This window comes from Phocoena phocoena, chromosome 5 (assembly GCF_963924675.1).
Source record: "Phocoena phocoena chromosome 5, mPhoPho1.1, whole genome shotgun sequence".
NCBI lineage: Eukaryota > Metazoa > Chordata > Mammalia > Artiodactyla > Phocoenidae > Phocoena > Phocoena phocoena.
The window spans coordinates 8,983,222-9,000,304 of NC_089223.1; positions in this window are offsets into that span (position 1 = coordinate 8,983,222).

Below are 17,083 nucleotides of genomic sequence, written 5' to 3' on the forward strand. Positions count from 1 at the left end.
TCACAAGACTCTGGCCCAAGTGGTAGAACTGCTTTCATAGCCACGTTTTCCTGCCCTGGATCCCACTCACATCTGGCATGACATCTACTACATGTCAGAGCATTATTGTTACCAATGGAATATTCTGCCACAGACCCAAAGATGCTTTCTTCTTAGCTTTCTACACTCCTAAGTCCTCTTAGGTGTGAGATGCAGTAATTTTGCAGGGGACATCCCAGCATAGCTTGGACCATTGGGCCCCTCAAAACTTTACCAATATAGTGGGCCCTGATTCTTCATAGGTTTTATTTCCTGTCCTCTGTAGTTCATATGCATTTAATCAAGACCTCTAACATATTTGCAACTTCTTGCTCATTTGGTTCTGTTAACATGATGTTGCCCATAAAGCATACTCACGTGGTGTTCTGTAAATGTTCAGATGGTCCAGATCTCTTCTAAATATATTATGATAGATGGCAGGAGAGTTAATGTAGCCCTGAAGCAAGACCATAAAAGTATACTGCTGTCTGTTCCAAATGACTGCAACTTTTTTTTCACCTTCCTTCTTAATAGAAATAGGAATGAAAACAGTTTGTTAGATCAATGGCCACACACCATGTATCTGAGCCCATGTTAAATATCCACATTCTGCATGGCAAACAGGATGTGTCTGCTTGATTAGTGAATTAATTTGGGATATAGTGGGGACTCTCACCCCTGCATTTTCTGAGACGTTAATATCTGCCATTCCCTCCAAGATGCAATACGTTTTTGATTTACTAACTTGGCCAGTGGGGGTGGGTTGGGATGGTGACAGTGTCAGGTGTTTCCATGTGGCCTTTCCCACTACAATATAATCTACTAATCAGGAGAAGGAACTGTCAACTGAAAAAAAAAGCAAACCAAACACACAACCTAAAAGTTGAGAATTATGTTTTATTTGGTGGATTTTCCGAGGACTGAAGTCCAAAAGATGGCCTCTCAGATAGCTCTGAGGGACTGCTCCAAAGAGGTAAAAGAAGAGCCAGGACATATAGGAGCTTTTGCAACGAAAACCAGGGAGTCAGAATATCAAACGATTAATGTTAATTAAAGAAAACCAGACATGTCAAGTTAATGAATTTAGTGCTCTTCTGAGTATGGGAAGATGCACGAGTCTGGGTTCATTGAAATCATTCCTTTGATATGCACCTCAGCTATCTAGGGCCAGCATCCTGCTTTTCTCTTCTTGGGTCCCCTCAGGGTGCATAGCTGGGTGTGGCTGTAGTGTCTGCTGGCTTGATGGCTGCAACATCCTTTGTTTCCTGATGTGTCCGCTGACATTTTTCATCCACAGAACTTCTGTTGGAGTCTAAGAACAACCAAGTATATCCATACCTATGATATTATTCAGGGCCAGGTCCCAGAGAAATGACCATTGGGTGATTTTGGGGACCCAGGGAACTCCCTGTGAGCCAAACTGGGACAATATCGTATTTATTATGTTTCACATTCCCGAGCATCAAGTTAGCTCAGACCCAGTGTCTAATCTTCTTGGAAATATTTCCATACTCCCTTCCTCTTAGTATATGGTTACTTGAGTAAATGGCTGGAAGTCTCTTTGAGGAAAGACTGTGGGGACCATTTGTCTACATGCTGCCCACTTGCATGGTTTTGCAGGGCCCTTCCTCCTGAGCACTTCAGTCAATATGTTTCAGATCTGCAGAATGGCTCAGGTCTAGAGACTGGGCAAGAATTTGAAATATTTTATTGGCAGGTGCCCTCAGCTTTCTTTCTTAAATTCTTATGATTATATGGATTGAGTAATACCCTTTTGGTTACCCTCCTAGGTTGCTTTCAGGGAAGCTATGTTTTTTTTAACCATTTCCATGGTGCCCTGTGGTTCAGGTCCCTGTCTGCCACTCCAGCCTTGCAGCTCACTGAGTTCATTGTAACAGCCTGGCTTTGAGTTCATTGTAACTTCTGACAGCTAAGTGCCATTACCTAGCCTCAATTATTTTGGAATTCTATCATTCCTAATTCTATTATTGAACCCACTTGTAATAGAATCTCCTTCTGTTTTCCCTTACTTACAGAGGAAAAGTCATCACTGAGTGTCTTAATGACGCTGGTGCCCCTCTCACTGGAGCATAATTTATCACTTTTGTAGAAGTATCCTCCAACTCCACCCACAGAACATGCTCAGCTGGTAGAGTTTCTAACTTTATGTCCATATCCATCTAGATGCCTACTTCCACTATCTGCAGTTATTCCATTTCTGTTTCACTTACTGTGGGCCAGTGTTCTCTCCAAACTTCTGAGTGTCATCCAAATTAGAATAGAACCATCTGATTAGCATATTAAGAATTAGCATATTAGCACCATCTTCTAGGGTCCTCTCCAGATTATTAGATTTTGTATGATGGGAGAATACTCGTGTCAGTAGACTCTCCATTAGCCATCCTTCTGTACCATCCACTCGGCCCCCCAACTTCACAGTCTAGCACTCTCAGGATCCAGTTCTTTGTATCATTTCCAGGCTCCTGCTGGTACCTGTAGGCTAAATCATGCAGTTTTTCAAGATATAGTCCATTTCCTCTCTTCCAGTCCCAGCACTACACTGGCCATACTCTGATGCAGCTTGATGCTACTACTTGGTCTGGTGGCTAGGAAAGGATGTGGGGCTAGATTCTTATGGTGGGGCAGGGGTACAATCTAGAGGCTGCTGCATTGTGTTCAAGGAAGAGAAAACTGGGAACTTTTGATTCCTCCTCTAACAGGGAGGTGTGGAAACTTCCTGTAGATCCAGAGGGTTCAAGGGGATCTGAAGCGTCAATAATATCTACCCACATGACCCCACCCCATGACTCAGAGTCTTACTGCTCTCCCGCTGGACCCTTGACTTGATGTAGTTGAAACTTCAGCCTTCTTTAGAGACGAGCTACTAGCCCAGATCCTCTGCTTTATCTGTTCTAGGTTGTAGAAGATAAGAGTTACTTTATATGTGGCCTAAGAGGACCTCTGACTGTCACATTTTGCTTTTGATTTGTGAAATTACCCTCAGTCTTTCAGTGTCCTTCTCCATGTATCAGTTACACTCATCAAGAGCCATCTGATTCCGTTGTCCTTATAATTAGCGCTTCTACTGAACCTTCCAAAAGCCTGATGTGTTGAACCAGCCAGTACTGTTCCCTTTTCTGGTGTTTCATCCATTTCATCTGGAGAAAGTATAATAATGACCAATTGCATCAAACCTCATTCTGTTTTCTTGTTTGATACCTTTCATTTCCACTAAGCAAAATTCAAACTGAGTTGTAAGCCCTTACTTCAGTGTTGGGCACAACATAATTATTTATTAAGTGTGTAAATATTAGATTTCTTTTAGGGTCTGTGTGATGATTTTCACTAATTCCAATAATTTATTCCTTTTTAATATAGTGCACATAGAACCAGGCTAATTTTAATAGCTTCTATGTTGGAATTGGATTCTGTCTATTGGAAATAGATTGCAGCTAAGCCAGTGGTTATCACTGATCGAAAATCTGCCTGGTCAGGCCAATGTGATGGGTTAGGGTCTGATCAAGATGGCTCCAGGCCATAGCTTTTGCTCAAGCTTATCAGAACTAGACATTAGGATTCTAGACAGAGCCTCTGTGCATGTAATGAAATAAGTTTCAGTTGTACTTCAAGGTTAAAATTAGAATCAACTGTGTCAATATTAGTTTCATCAACCATATTACTTACATGGAGAAGTCATCACCTTTACACACACACACATTTCCTGTTAAAATTTTAAAATTGAATTATGACTCACAATGGACACCAGCAAAATTCTGGTAATGTTGCCTTAACCTGTGGAACATAATGGAATCAGACTTCATAGCCTCCTTTGTCTGTACTCACAGAGACATCTGCCTCTCCTTCCCAGTGTAATTTCTTTCAAGGCAGAATGGCATGCTCTCACAGCAGGGATGCCATTCTAGCTAGTTTTTTTCCTTGAGGTTGAAGGGCAAGGTCTCCAAGTTTAATTGATTTCTTTCTTCCAAAGAAAGAAAGGACAAGAAAGATGGAGGCTAGTGGAAAACCCCTGGTGTTTGCACGGATGTCATTTGCCAGTGTGCAAAACAGCACGGCTTTCATCTTCTCACCAACATCCATGGTTGGTTCCTGTCTTCTGTGCACTGCTGGTATCTGGCCCTGAATCTAACACACCACTGAATGTACAAAGGAATCTGTTGTTGTTGTTTTTTGGGCATTTCTGTTGCTGCTTGAGCCCCACTGATGTTGCTCCAGCTCAGCAGTCGGCTTCTCAGACAATGAGAGCCTGTCTCTTCATCTTGCAATTTCCTGTTTCCCACTCTCCACTCCCATGATCCAACAAAAGGAATTCATTAAAGGAGTTAAGTGTTTGGTTATTATCAGAGGAGGGAAAACAAATTGAGCTATTTTTGACCACAGAGGTCTTTCACAACAGCCACTGAAGTCAGCCCTTTCCTCACTTATAATAATCATAAAAAATCAGCCATGGTTTCTAGCGGTCACTGCATTATGCCAGCATAGAAGGGGCAGAAGAAACCAAGTACAAATTATGTAATTATCTGAAGAACTCATAGTTTTCTTTTGTTCTTTGCTTATTTATGTGCCACTTGTATCATCCCTGAATTTCTTGGTAAGTTCTGAATATAAAGGCAAGTAAGGCTGACATATGACTATTAATTTTCCTGGAGAGCAAATAAAAAACCTCTTTACTAACTCCAACAGCAGTCAGTAAGAGTAAAGATCTTTAAAAGCAGTCAGAGCCTCTAATATCTTGTAATGTACGAAAGAAAACCCTAGCTTATTTCTAAAAGGAAACACCCCATGTAATTTTGATATATATATTATTGAGAAAAGTTAGGTTATTCTTTTATCATACCACTACATTTTCAATTTTCTATAAAATTTAATAGAGTTAAATGATTAGGTTTCACGTGCAAAGAACAAACAGGAAAAAAGAAACATTGAAGCCTACTGAGCTTTTTGGTTATTCAAATATGTGTGTGTGTGTGTGTGTATGTGTGTGTGTATATATATATATTTGAATATGTATATATATTCAATATATATATTCTATATATATATATTTTTTAACATCTTTATTGGAGTATAATTGCTTTACAATGGTGTGTTAGTTCCTGCTTTATAACAAAGTGAATCAGTTATACATATACATATGTTCCCATATCTCTTGCCTCTTGCGTCTCCCTCCCTCCCACCCTCCCAATCCCACCCCTCTAGGTGGTCACAAACCACCTAGCTGATCTCCCTGTGCTATGCGGCTACTTCCCACTAGCTATCTATTTTACATTTGGTAGTGTATATAAGTCCATGCCACTCTCTCACTTTGTCACAGCTTACCCTTCCCCCTCCCCATATCCTCAAGTCCATGCTGTAGTAGGTCTGTGTCTTTATTCCCGTCTTACCCCTAGGTTCTTCATGACCTTTTTTTTTTTTTTCCTTAGATTCCATATATATGTGTTAGCATACGGTATTTGTTTTTCTCTTTCTGACTTACTTCACTCTGTATGACAGACTCTAGGTCCATCCACTTAACTACAATAACTCAATTTCGTTTCTTTTTATGGCTGAGTAATATTCTATTGTATATATGTGCCACATCTTCTTTATCCATTCATTTGTTGATGGACACTTAGGTGGCTTCCCTTTCCTGGCTATTGTAAATGAGCAGCAATGAACATTGTGGTACATGACTTTTTTTGAATTATGTATTTTTCAGGGTATATGCCCAGTAGCGGGATTGCTGGGTCGTACGGTAGTTCTATTTGTAGTTTTTTAAGGAACCTCCATACTGTTCTCCATAGTGGCTGCATCAATTTACATTCCCACCAACAGTTCAAGATTGTTCCTTTTTCTCCACACCCTCTCCAGCATTTATTGTTTCTAGATTTTGTGATGATGGCCATTCTGACCGGTGTGAGATGATATATCATTGTAGTTTTCATTTGCATTTCTCTAATGATTAATGATGTTGAGCATTCTTTCATGTGTTTGTTGGCACTCTGTATATCTTCTTTAGAGAAATGTCTATTAGGATCTTCTGCCCATTTTTGGATTGGGTGGTTTGTTTTTTTAATACTGAGCTGCATGAGCTGCTTGTAAATTTGGAGATTAATCCTTTGTCAGTTGCTTCATTTGCAAATATTTTCTCCCATCCTGAGGGTTGTCTTTTGGTCTTGTTTATAGTTTCCTTTATTGTGCAAAAACTTTGAAGTTTCATTAGGTCCCATTTATTTATTTTTGTTTTTATTTCCATTTCTCGAGGAGGTGGGTCAAAAAGGATCTTGCTGTGATTTATGTCATAGAGTGTTCTGCCAATGTTTTCCTCTATGAGTTTGATAGTGTCTGGCCTTACATTTAGGTCTTTAATCCGTTTTGAGTTTATTTTTGTGTATGATGTTAGGGAGTGTTCTAATTTCATACTTTTACAGGTATCTGTCCATTTTTCCCAGCACCACTTATTGAAGAGGCTGTCTTTTCTCCACTGTATATTCTTGCCTCCTTTATCAAAGATAAGGTGACCATATGTGTGTGAGTTTATCTCTGGGCTTTCTATAGTGTTCCATTGATGTATATTTCTGTTTCTGTGCCAGTACCATAGTGTCTTGATTACTGTAGCTTTGTAGTGTAGTCTGAAGTCAGGGAGCCTGATTCCTCCAGCTCCGTTTTTCTTTCTCAAGATTGCTTTGGCTATTCGGGGTCTCTTGTGTTTCCATACAAATTGTGAAAGTTTTTGTTCTAGTTCTGTGAAAAATGCCAGTGGTAGTTTGATAGGGATTGCATTGAATCTGTAGATTGCTTTGGGTAGTAGAGTCATTTTCACAATGTTGATTCTTCCAATCCAATAACATGTTATATCTCTCCATCTGTTTGTGTCATCTTTAATTTCTTTCATCAGTGTCTTATAATTTTCTGCATACAGGTCTTTTGTCTCCTTAGGTAGGTTTATTCCTAGATATTTTATTCTTTTTGTTGCAATAGTAAATGGGAGTATTTTCTTAATTTCACTTTCAGATTTTTCTTCATTAGTGTATAGGAATGCAAGAGATTTCTGTGCATTAATTTTGTATCTTGCTATTTTACCAAATTCGTTGAATAGCTCTAGTAGTTTTCTGGTAGCATCTTTAGGTTTCTCTATGTATAGTATCAGGTCATCTGCAAACAGTGACAGCTTGACTTCTTCTTTTCTGATTTGGATTCATTATATTTCTTTTTCTCCTATGATTGCTGTGGCTAAAACTTCCAAAACTATGTTGAATAATAGTGGTAGGAGTGGGCAACCTTGTCTTGTTCCTGATCTTAGCGGTAATGCTTTCTCTTTTTCACCATTGAGGATCATGTGGCTGTGGGTTTGTCATCTATGGCTCTTATTATGTTGAGGAGAGTTCCCTCTATGGCTACTTTCTGGAGGGTTTTTATCATAAATGGGTGTTGAATTTTGTCAAAAGTTTTCTCTATATCTATTGAGTTGATCATATGGTTTTTCTCCTTCAATTTTTTATATGGTGTATAACGCTGATTAATTTGTGTATATTGAAGAATCCCTGCATTCCTTGGATAAACCCCACTTGATCATAGTGTATGATCCTTTTAATGTGCTGTTGGATTCTGTTTGCTAGTATTTTGTTGAGGATTTTTGTATCTATGTTCATCAGTGATATTGGCCTGTAGTTTTCTTTCTTTGTGACATCTTTGTCTGGTTTTGGTATCAGAGTGATGGTGGCCTCGTAGAATGAGTTTGGGAGTGTCCCCCCCTCTGCTGTATTTTGAAAGAGTTTAAGAAGGATAGGTGTAAGCTCTTCTCTAAATGTTTGATAGAATTCACCTGAGAAGCCATCTGGTCCTGGACTTTTGTTTGTTGGAAGATTTTTAATCACAGGTTCAATTTCAGTGCTTGTGATTAGTCTGTTCATATTTTCTATTTCTTCCTGGTTCAGTCTCAGCAGGTGGTGCATTTCTAAGAATTTGTCCATTTCTTCCAGGTTGTCCATTTTATTGGCATAGAGTTGCTTGTAGTAATCTCTCATGATCTTTTGTATTTCTGCAGTGTCAGTTGTTACTTCTCCTTTTTAATTTCTAGTTCTATTGATTTGAGTCTTCTCCCTTTGTTTCTTGATGAGTCTGGCTAATGGTTTATCAATTTTGTTTGTCTTCTCAAATAACCAGCTTTTAGTTTTATTGAACTTTGCTATCATTTCCTTCTTTTCTTTTTCATTTATTTCTGATCTGATCTTTAAGATTTATTTCCTTCTGCTAACTTTGGGGGTTTTTTTGTTCTTCTTTCTCTGTTTGCTTTAGGTGTAAGGTTAGGTTGTTTGTTTGAGATGTTTCTTGTTTCTTGAGGTAGGATTGTATTGCTATAAACTTCCCTCTTAGAACTGCTTTTGCTGCATCCCATAGGTTTTGGGTCATCGTGTTTTCATTGTCATTTGTTTCTAGGTATCTTTTGATTTCCTCTTTGATTTCTTCAGTGATCCCTTGGTTATTAAGTAGTGTGTTGTTTAACCTCCTTGTGTTTGTATGTCTTACAGACTTTTTCCTGTAATTGATATCTAGTGTCATAGTGTTGTGGTCGGAGAAGATACTTGATATGATTTCAATTTTCTTAAATTTACCAAAGCTTGATTTGTGACCCAAGATATGATCTGTCCTGGAGAATGTTCCATGAGCACTTGAGAAGAATGTGTATTCTGTTGTTTGTGTATGGAATGTCCTATAAATATCAATTAAGTTCATCTTGTTTAATGTATCATTTAAAGCATGTGTTTCCTTATTTATTTTCATTTTGGATGATCTGTCCATTGGTGAAAGTGAGGTGTTAAAGTGCCCTACTATGATTGTGTTACTGTCGATTTCCCCTTCATGGCTGTTAGTATTTGCCTTATGTATTGAGGTGCTCCTATGTTGGGTGCATAAATATTTACAATTGTTACATCTTCCTCTTGGATTGATCCCTTGATCATTATGTAGTGGCCTTCTTTATCTCTTGTAATAGTCTTTGTTTTAAAGTCTCTTTTGTCTGATATGAGAATTGCTACTCCAGCTTTCTTTTGATTTCTATTTGCATGGAATATCTTTTTCCATCCCCTCACTTTCTGTCTGTATGTGTCCCTAGGTCAAAAGTGGGTCTCCTGTAGACAGCGTATATATGGGTCTTGTTTTTTGAATCCATTCAGCCAATCTGTGTCTTTTGGTTGGAGCACTTAATCCATTTACATTTAAGTTAATTATCAATATGTATGTTCCTATTCCCATTTTCTTAATTTTTTGGGGTTTATTATTGTAGGTCTTTTCCTTCTTTTGTGTATCCTGCCTAGAGAAGTTCCTTTAGCATTTGATGTAAAGCTGGTTTGGTGGTGCTGAATTCTTTTAGCTTTTGCTTGTCTGTAAAGGTTTTAATTTCTCTGTCAAATCTGAATGATATACTTTCTGGGTAGAGTAATCTTGGTTGTAGGTTTTTCTCCTTCATCACTTTAAATATGTCCTGCCACTCCTTTCTGGCTTGCAGAGTTTCTGCTTAAAGATCAGCTGTTAACCTTATGGAGATTCCCTTATGTGTTACTTGTTGTTTTTCCCTTGCTGCTTTTAATATTTTTTCTTTGTAATTAATTTTTGATAGTTAGATTAATATGTGTCTTGGTGTGTTTCTCCTTAGATTTATCTTGTATGGGACTCTCTGTGCCTCCTGGACTTGATTACCTATTTCCTTTCCATATTAGGGAAGTTTTCAACTATAATCTCGTCAAATATTTTCTCAGTCCCTTTCTTCTTTCTTCTTCTTCTGGGACTCCTATAATTCGAATGTTGGTGTTTTTAATGTTGTCCCAGAGGTGTTTGAGACTGTCCTGAATTCTTTTCATTCTTTTTTCTTTACTGTGCTCTGCAGTAGTTATTTTCACTATTTTGTCTTCCAGATCGCTTACCCGTTCTTCTGCCTCAGTTATTCTCCTATAGGTGCCTTCTAGAGGAGTTTGAATTGCATTTATTGTTCATCACTCTTTGTTTGCTCTTTAGTTCCTGTAGGTCCTTGTTAAACGTTTCTTGTATTTTCTCCATTCTATTTCCAAGGTTTTAGATCATCTTTACTATCATTCTGAATTCTTTTTCAGGTAGACTGCTTATTTCCTCTTCATTTGTTAGGTCTGGTGGGTTTTTTGTTACCTTGCTCCTTCATCTGCTGTGTGTTTTTCTGTCTTCTCATTTTGCTTAACTTACTGTGTTTGGGGTCTCCTGTTCGCAGGCTGCAGGTTCGTAGTTCCTATTGTTTTTGGTGTCTGTCCCCAGTGGCTAAGGTTGGTTCAGTGGGTTGTGTATGCTTCCTGGTGGAGGGGACTAGTGCCTGTCTTCTGGTGGATGAGGCTGGATCTTGTCTTTCTGGTGGGCAGGTCCACGTCTGGTGGTGTGTTTTGGGGTGTCTCTGGACTTATTATGATTTTAGGCAGCCTCTCTGCTAATGGGTGGGGTTGTGTTCCTGTCTTGCTAGTTTTTGGCATAGGGTGTCCAGCACTGTAGCTTGCTGGTCGTTGAGCAGAGCTGGGTGTTGGTGTTGAGATGGGTATCTCTTAGAGATTTTCACTGTTCGATATTATGTGGAGCTGGGAGGTCTCTTGTGGACCAGTGTCCTGAACTTGGCTCTCCCACCTCAGAGGCACAGCCCTGATGCCTGGCTGGAGCACCAAGAGCCTTTCATCCACATGACTCAGAATAAAAGGGAGGAAAAAAAGAAAGAAAGAAGAAGATAAAATAAAATAAAGTAAAATGAAATAAAGTTATTAAAATAAAAATAATTTTTAAGTAAAAAACAAAACAAAACAGACAGAACCCTAGGACAAATGGTAAAAGCAAAGCTATTCAGACAAAATCACACACAGAAGCATCACATACACACTCACAAAAAGAGGAAAAGGGAAAATATATATATATCGTTGTTCCCAAAGTCCACCTCCTCAATTTGGGATGATTCGTTGTCTATTCACGTATTCCACAGATGCAGGTATATCAAGTTGATTGTGGAGATTTAATCCGCTGCCCCTGAGGCTGCTGGGAGAGATTTCCCTTTCTCTTCTTTGTTCACACAACTCCAGGGGCTCAGCTCTGTATTAGGCCCCGCCTCTGCATGTTGGTCGCCTGAGGGCGTCTGTTCTTCGCTCAGATAGGACGGGGTTAAAGGAGCAGCTGATTCTGGGGCTCTGGCTCACTCAGGCCTGGGGGAGGGAGGGGTACGGATGCGGGGCGAGCCTGCGGCGGCAGAGGCCGGCGTGACGTTGCACCAGCCGGAGGCGCACCGTGCGTTCTCCCGTAGAAGTCCCTGGATCCTGGGACCCTGGCAGTGGCGGGCTGCACAGGCTCTCCGGAAGGGAGGTGTGGATAGTGACCTGTGCTCGCACACAGGCTTCTTGGTGGCGGCAGCAGCAGCCTTAGCGTCTCATGCCCGTCTCTGGGGTCTGCGCTGATAGGCGCGGCTCGCGCCCATCTCTGGAGCTCCTTTAAGCTCGCTTTGAATCCTCTCTCCTCGTGCACCAGGAAACAATGGTATCTTGCCTCTTCGGCAGCTCCAGACTTTTTCCCGGACTCCCTCCCGGCTAGGTGTGGCGCACTAGCCCCTTCAGGCCGTGTTCACACCGCCAACCCCAGTCCTCTCCCTGGGTTCCAAGCCTCAGCTGCCATCCCCCTCCTTTCCTGGCGGGTGACCAGGCAAGCCTCTCGGGCTAGTGCGTGCCGGTCAGCACCGATCCTCTGTGCGGGAACCTCCCCACTTTGCCCTCCGCACCCCTGTTGCTGTGCTCTCCTCCGCGGCTCTGAAGCTCCCCCCTTCCGCCACCCGCAGTCTCCGCCGGCCAAGGGGCTTCCTAGTGTGTGGAAACTTTTCCTCCTTCACAGCTCCCTCCCACTGGTGCAGGTGCCATCCTTATTCTTTTGTCTCTGTTTTTCCTTTTTTCTTTTGCCCTACCCAGGTATGTGGGGAGTTTCTTGCCTTTGGGGAGGTCTGAGGTCTTCTGCCAGCGTTCAGTAGGTGTTCTGTAGGAGTTGTTCCACGTGTAGATGTATTTCTTGTGTATCTATGGGGAGGAAAGTGATCTCCGCATCTTACTCTTCCACCATGTTGAAGCTCCTGTCCCTTGTCGAGGTTTTGTTTGTTTTTCTGTTTTTGGGGTTTGGGTTTTTTTCTTCTCTTTTTATAATATTCATCATAGTAGAATAAGGAATTACTACATTTAAGCTCAAATGTGTATATTTATTTGGATAATATTTATATCATTTTAATTATCATTTAATTATATCATTTTAATTCTATTACACCTTACTCTTAAAAATTTTACTTTTTTTATAACATTGAAGACAAGCAATGAAGTAATACTATATGTAATAAAGAGTAATTTAATTATAGTAGAGTTCATTTAATCTTTATAACCAAATATAGTAAATACCATTATTTCTAATTTACATCTAATTTTCAGAGATACAAACCTATTTCCTAGGATTACATAGCTAGCATGTGGTTGAGCTGTAAGTTAAACCCAGGGATTCTGGTTTTAAAATAGTATGTTTTTATTTTTAAAATAATTTCAAAATAACTGGTGGAACAAGTTTTGGGGATGAGGTTGTTGAAATAAATTAAAATTTGCCTTTAGAGAAGCATATACCTGTGGTTAAAGGCACAATAAGTATTGATTTAGTTTGTACAATAGACAGGGATATGTTTCTTCTTAATACTTTTGTGTCTAACTCTTACGTTTGTTTTTTCTTGCTTATATTCCATGTCCTAGGATCTAGATCCATGGCATGTCATATAGAAAAACACTCTCATAATTTTTAATGCATTACACGTACACACATACACACACACAATTTTATATCTTTTCTAAAGTATATCCATTACTTAACCTCAAATGTGAAAGGCCTTATGTAGTTGGCCTAGTTTGGAATCTTGTCTCTTGTATATTTGCTGAGTTCACACCTGCTGCTTCTCCATCTGCTACAATTTTAGATCAGTATAGAACCTTCTTGAAATACGTGGAAAATGTCAAACATACTCCCAAAAAAGTACTGTCTTTTTTAAAGCTGATGGTGTCCTGAGATGACTGAGGTTTTTCTTTTCCTAAGATTAGCACTCCCCTCTTTTGTTTTCAATGATTTAGAGTTTAAAGGATTAAGAATTATTTAAATGATTATTTAAAGGATTAAGACAACTTGGTCATGGTTTACAGAACAGAGAAATATCATTTTGAAAATAAACATCATTCTACTTGATAGTAGGCACTTGAAAGGTTATCTAGGCTATCAGTTTCTTACTTGAATTATATAACAAGTTTTAGTCATGATTTCATATTTGGCAATTGTACAAATGGGTTTCTTTCCATCTCAGTCTTAAAACATCCAGTACAAGATACTTGATACTTAGAAATAACATCTAATAGCTTGAGTCATTCATTCAGATATTTACTCTGAGCAAGTTTCTGCCTGGAACTGTACTATGAAAGTTTAAAAATGTGTTCAGTAAGGAACTTGATGAAATTATATTTGTGTGGGTATACTGGGTCATTGTTAAATACTAAGTTCCTATTGTTTGTGCTTAAAATTCAGACATTGAATTTTGTGTTTATTTTCTTGTACACTTATATGTAAATTTATTATGCTTAAATTACTTTAAAATTATATATTTTTCCCCACCAGCAATAAAGAAGTTGTTAGGAGTAGTAATGGATACAGCGCTTTGGAGGAAGGAGGCAGTGAATCCTAAGTCGGTTGTATAGGAGAATTGTCAAGGTTTCGAAGCATTATTATGTTTCCAGGGTACGTTTGGTTTTAGTGTTAATAACTTTTATCCTTTCTAGACACATATACTAGAATATTGTCATGAGCTAGGGTGGATTTCACTGGAATAGTTTTTGCAGCAATAAAGTATTATTGGTTGAAAGTTTATTTTAATTCTAGCCAAAACGGCAAGTGCATGCAATCTTGGGTGTTTGCTTATTTATTAAATGAAGGCATTGGACCATTATAAAGTGAGTTTCTGATCCTCAGCCAATCCTCGGCTGTCAGGCAGGGTTTTTAATTTGTTGGTTTGTTTGTTTGTTTACCACTGGGAAGGTCTGATTGGGGAGGAAAGGTGGGATCAATCTTCTGCGAGAGCTGTCGGCACTAATTTGTTTGCTAGACTCTGATATACAGAACTGAGATTGGTTAGTCTTCCTACATCTGTGTTAGATCCTAAATCTTGACTTGGTCTCACTCCTAACTTTTTTGTACCTTTTAACAATCTAGACTCTCTTGAACTGTTCTCTCTTCGCTACCACTTGGGGAATTTCACTATAGCAATCCCATTCCCAACTTCTGTCTGAACTTAACAGAATGAAGGCATCCACCGAAAAGAAAACTAACTAGATAACCACAGGCAACATAAATTCAGTTAAGGGTCCACCTAGGAATTTGAACTTTTTCAAATGTGTGCCTTGAGGATTTTCAGAAGGCACAATGCCAACCAATCAGATTCCTGGAATTCAGAATTCGTATGTTAGGAAGCTTTGATTTTTTTCCCCGAAAGAAAACAAAACAAAGAGTGAACTTCTGCAAAGTGAGTATTGTATCTCAGAGATTGTGAGGTCCAAATACATGAAAAAAATATTTTTCATATTTTTGTCTTAGCCTAAGATATGTATGAAATCATTTGGTTCTGAACAAAATCTCTATATAATCCTTCTTTAAAACTTTAAAATTTTCAAAGTATCACGATCACGTAAGAACTTGGCTTATTATTTTGCCAAACACCTCTGAGTCAAGGCTGACATTTTAGGCTACTGAGTTGACATGATGATAAGGCATTTTAAGTAGAGCTTATTTTTATTCTCTTCAGAACTCCAGCCTTTTGATCTGTAGCCTGACCTTGGTCCTGCCAATTCACAGAAGGCTCCAGAATCTCGCTAAAGAACCCCTCCCTGGCTTTGGGTTGTAGTAGTGCTGCTGTCAGAATTCCCTGACGCTGCCTGGATGGACCATTAGTGCGTTATCATTTATTGGATAGTTTTTTCCCTGTTACCTATATATCTAGACTTCTTCCCAGCATTTACTTCTTCCCACAGATGTGTGCATTTCAAAATGTTTTTTCTCCCAATATGTTCTGTACTACAAAGCATCTGAGCCTTCTATACCCGACTGTTGTGAGGTACCTTCACAATTTGTATCGATCACTCCACCGGGCCTCTCCCTTAAGGAAAAGTAATGTTTTTAATTCTGCCACTGCGTAGGCATCACTTGAGGCTTTTCCTTACTGCTCTAGAAACCTAGAAATTCTAAAAATTAAAACATCCATCTCTGTCTATTCTGCTCGTAATGTGGGCCTGCATTAAAGAGGGAGTCAGTGTAATTTGCCCAGTCACCCATCCTTAGGAGAGCCTGGGGCCTTGACTATTTCTTCCTCAGGAAAGAACTTGATTATGAATGTCTTTGACTATGGGTGGTAATGATTTGGAAGGGTTCTATTTGACTGTGTTACGTTTTTAAAAGAGTTGTTTGGTCATACATTTCTACTAGACATAAAATAGAAAAAAAAAGGCTCTTCTGCCCTTCTGCAAAATTATAATAATAAAAATAATCACAAGTAATAACAAAATATCTTCTTCCTGCAGGCACTGAAAGTTATACAGTCTTCGTGTTTCACGTTCAGATTTTGGCTACAAAGAAACTTAGATCTAAATGTAGGGTTTAAATGTATTGTTCCACACCATATTCTCAGTAGGCTTATTTCTCCACTCTCTATAAGTGATGTCTCACTTTTTAAAAAATTTCAGCTTTAGTTTACAGTCCAGAGTGATTTTTTTACTTTGTTCATTGTTACTGTAAGTGAGGTCTGAATATTTTGGATGTAGGTTAGATATGAACAAAAAATGCATTCAGAAATCAGAAACATTTTATAGATATTAACTGTTAAAGAATAAAGCATCGACAACTTCGTATTGAATGCATTCCATAGTTAAATATGCAAGATTGCAAGACTGGTCTATCTTAAGCGGGTGATAGGTGTGTGTGGGAGTAGGGATGGAGAGATTTATCCCTAAAGAAACTGCTCCAGGAATTCAAGTCAATTGCAAACTGTCAATATGAATTGTCATCTATAAAAAGGTGACTATTATGTGGAAATTGTTATTCCAGAAAGAATTGCTTTGAGTAAACTGTCCCTAGGGCATCCAGGAATTGTTGGCATGGAAACAATGACTAAAAACTATGTCTAATGACCTGGAACTAGGTATGATAGTGTAAAACTAAGAGTGTAGCGTTTGAATGTCTGTTCTCACCATGGACAGTACAAAGCAGCTAGATCAAAACCCCTTACTATTGATTTGCAGAGCTGTTCTTAGACATGACTGACATGGCTTTGTGTTGTACCAGAATCTTTCTCAGAATGACACCAAGTATCCAACAATATTTCATCTCCAAACATTGCTCTGATAATCAGAACTCAGCATCAGTTATTAACAATATATAATACACAAATGCTTTAAATCATATTTTTTTTGGTTTCGATGACATTAAGAAAATTGTGGAAAAGGTTTTTATCTTAGCTTCGTACTTTTACTCATCATTCTCAGGCAAATGGCCTAGCTAAAACCTTGGTACAAGCTGCTGGGGGTGCCCACGGCTGATTGCCGGGGAAGCATGCCAAGGGGACTTGCCAGATCTGTTATCATTCAACATGGCAGTCCATCTTCAACAGCAGGAGTCTGTCCTGCTGAACTACAAATGCTTGGCACCCTCTCAAGACTTCCCCTGATCATTTCTATAGAGATCTGGGTGATGCCTTATATGACAAAAAAATATGTTCTAGATGCTCATCTGTCTGGATTTGGTCCTTGGTTATTTTTACCCCAAGAGTTGATCATTGTTATAAAATGTAGTATTGAATAAGAATTTTCTGCCACTCTAACTTTGTTCCCTAGGCTGTTTCAGACAGTCCAGTGGGTAAAAGGACAAGTGTGCTTTGTCCGACTGATTGACTTTCCGAGTATGCCGCAGAGGACGATCTGATAGCACAGAACCCTGGCAAGCATCTTAGCAGCTCACTTGCTTTTTT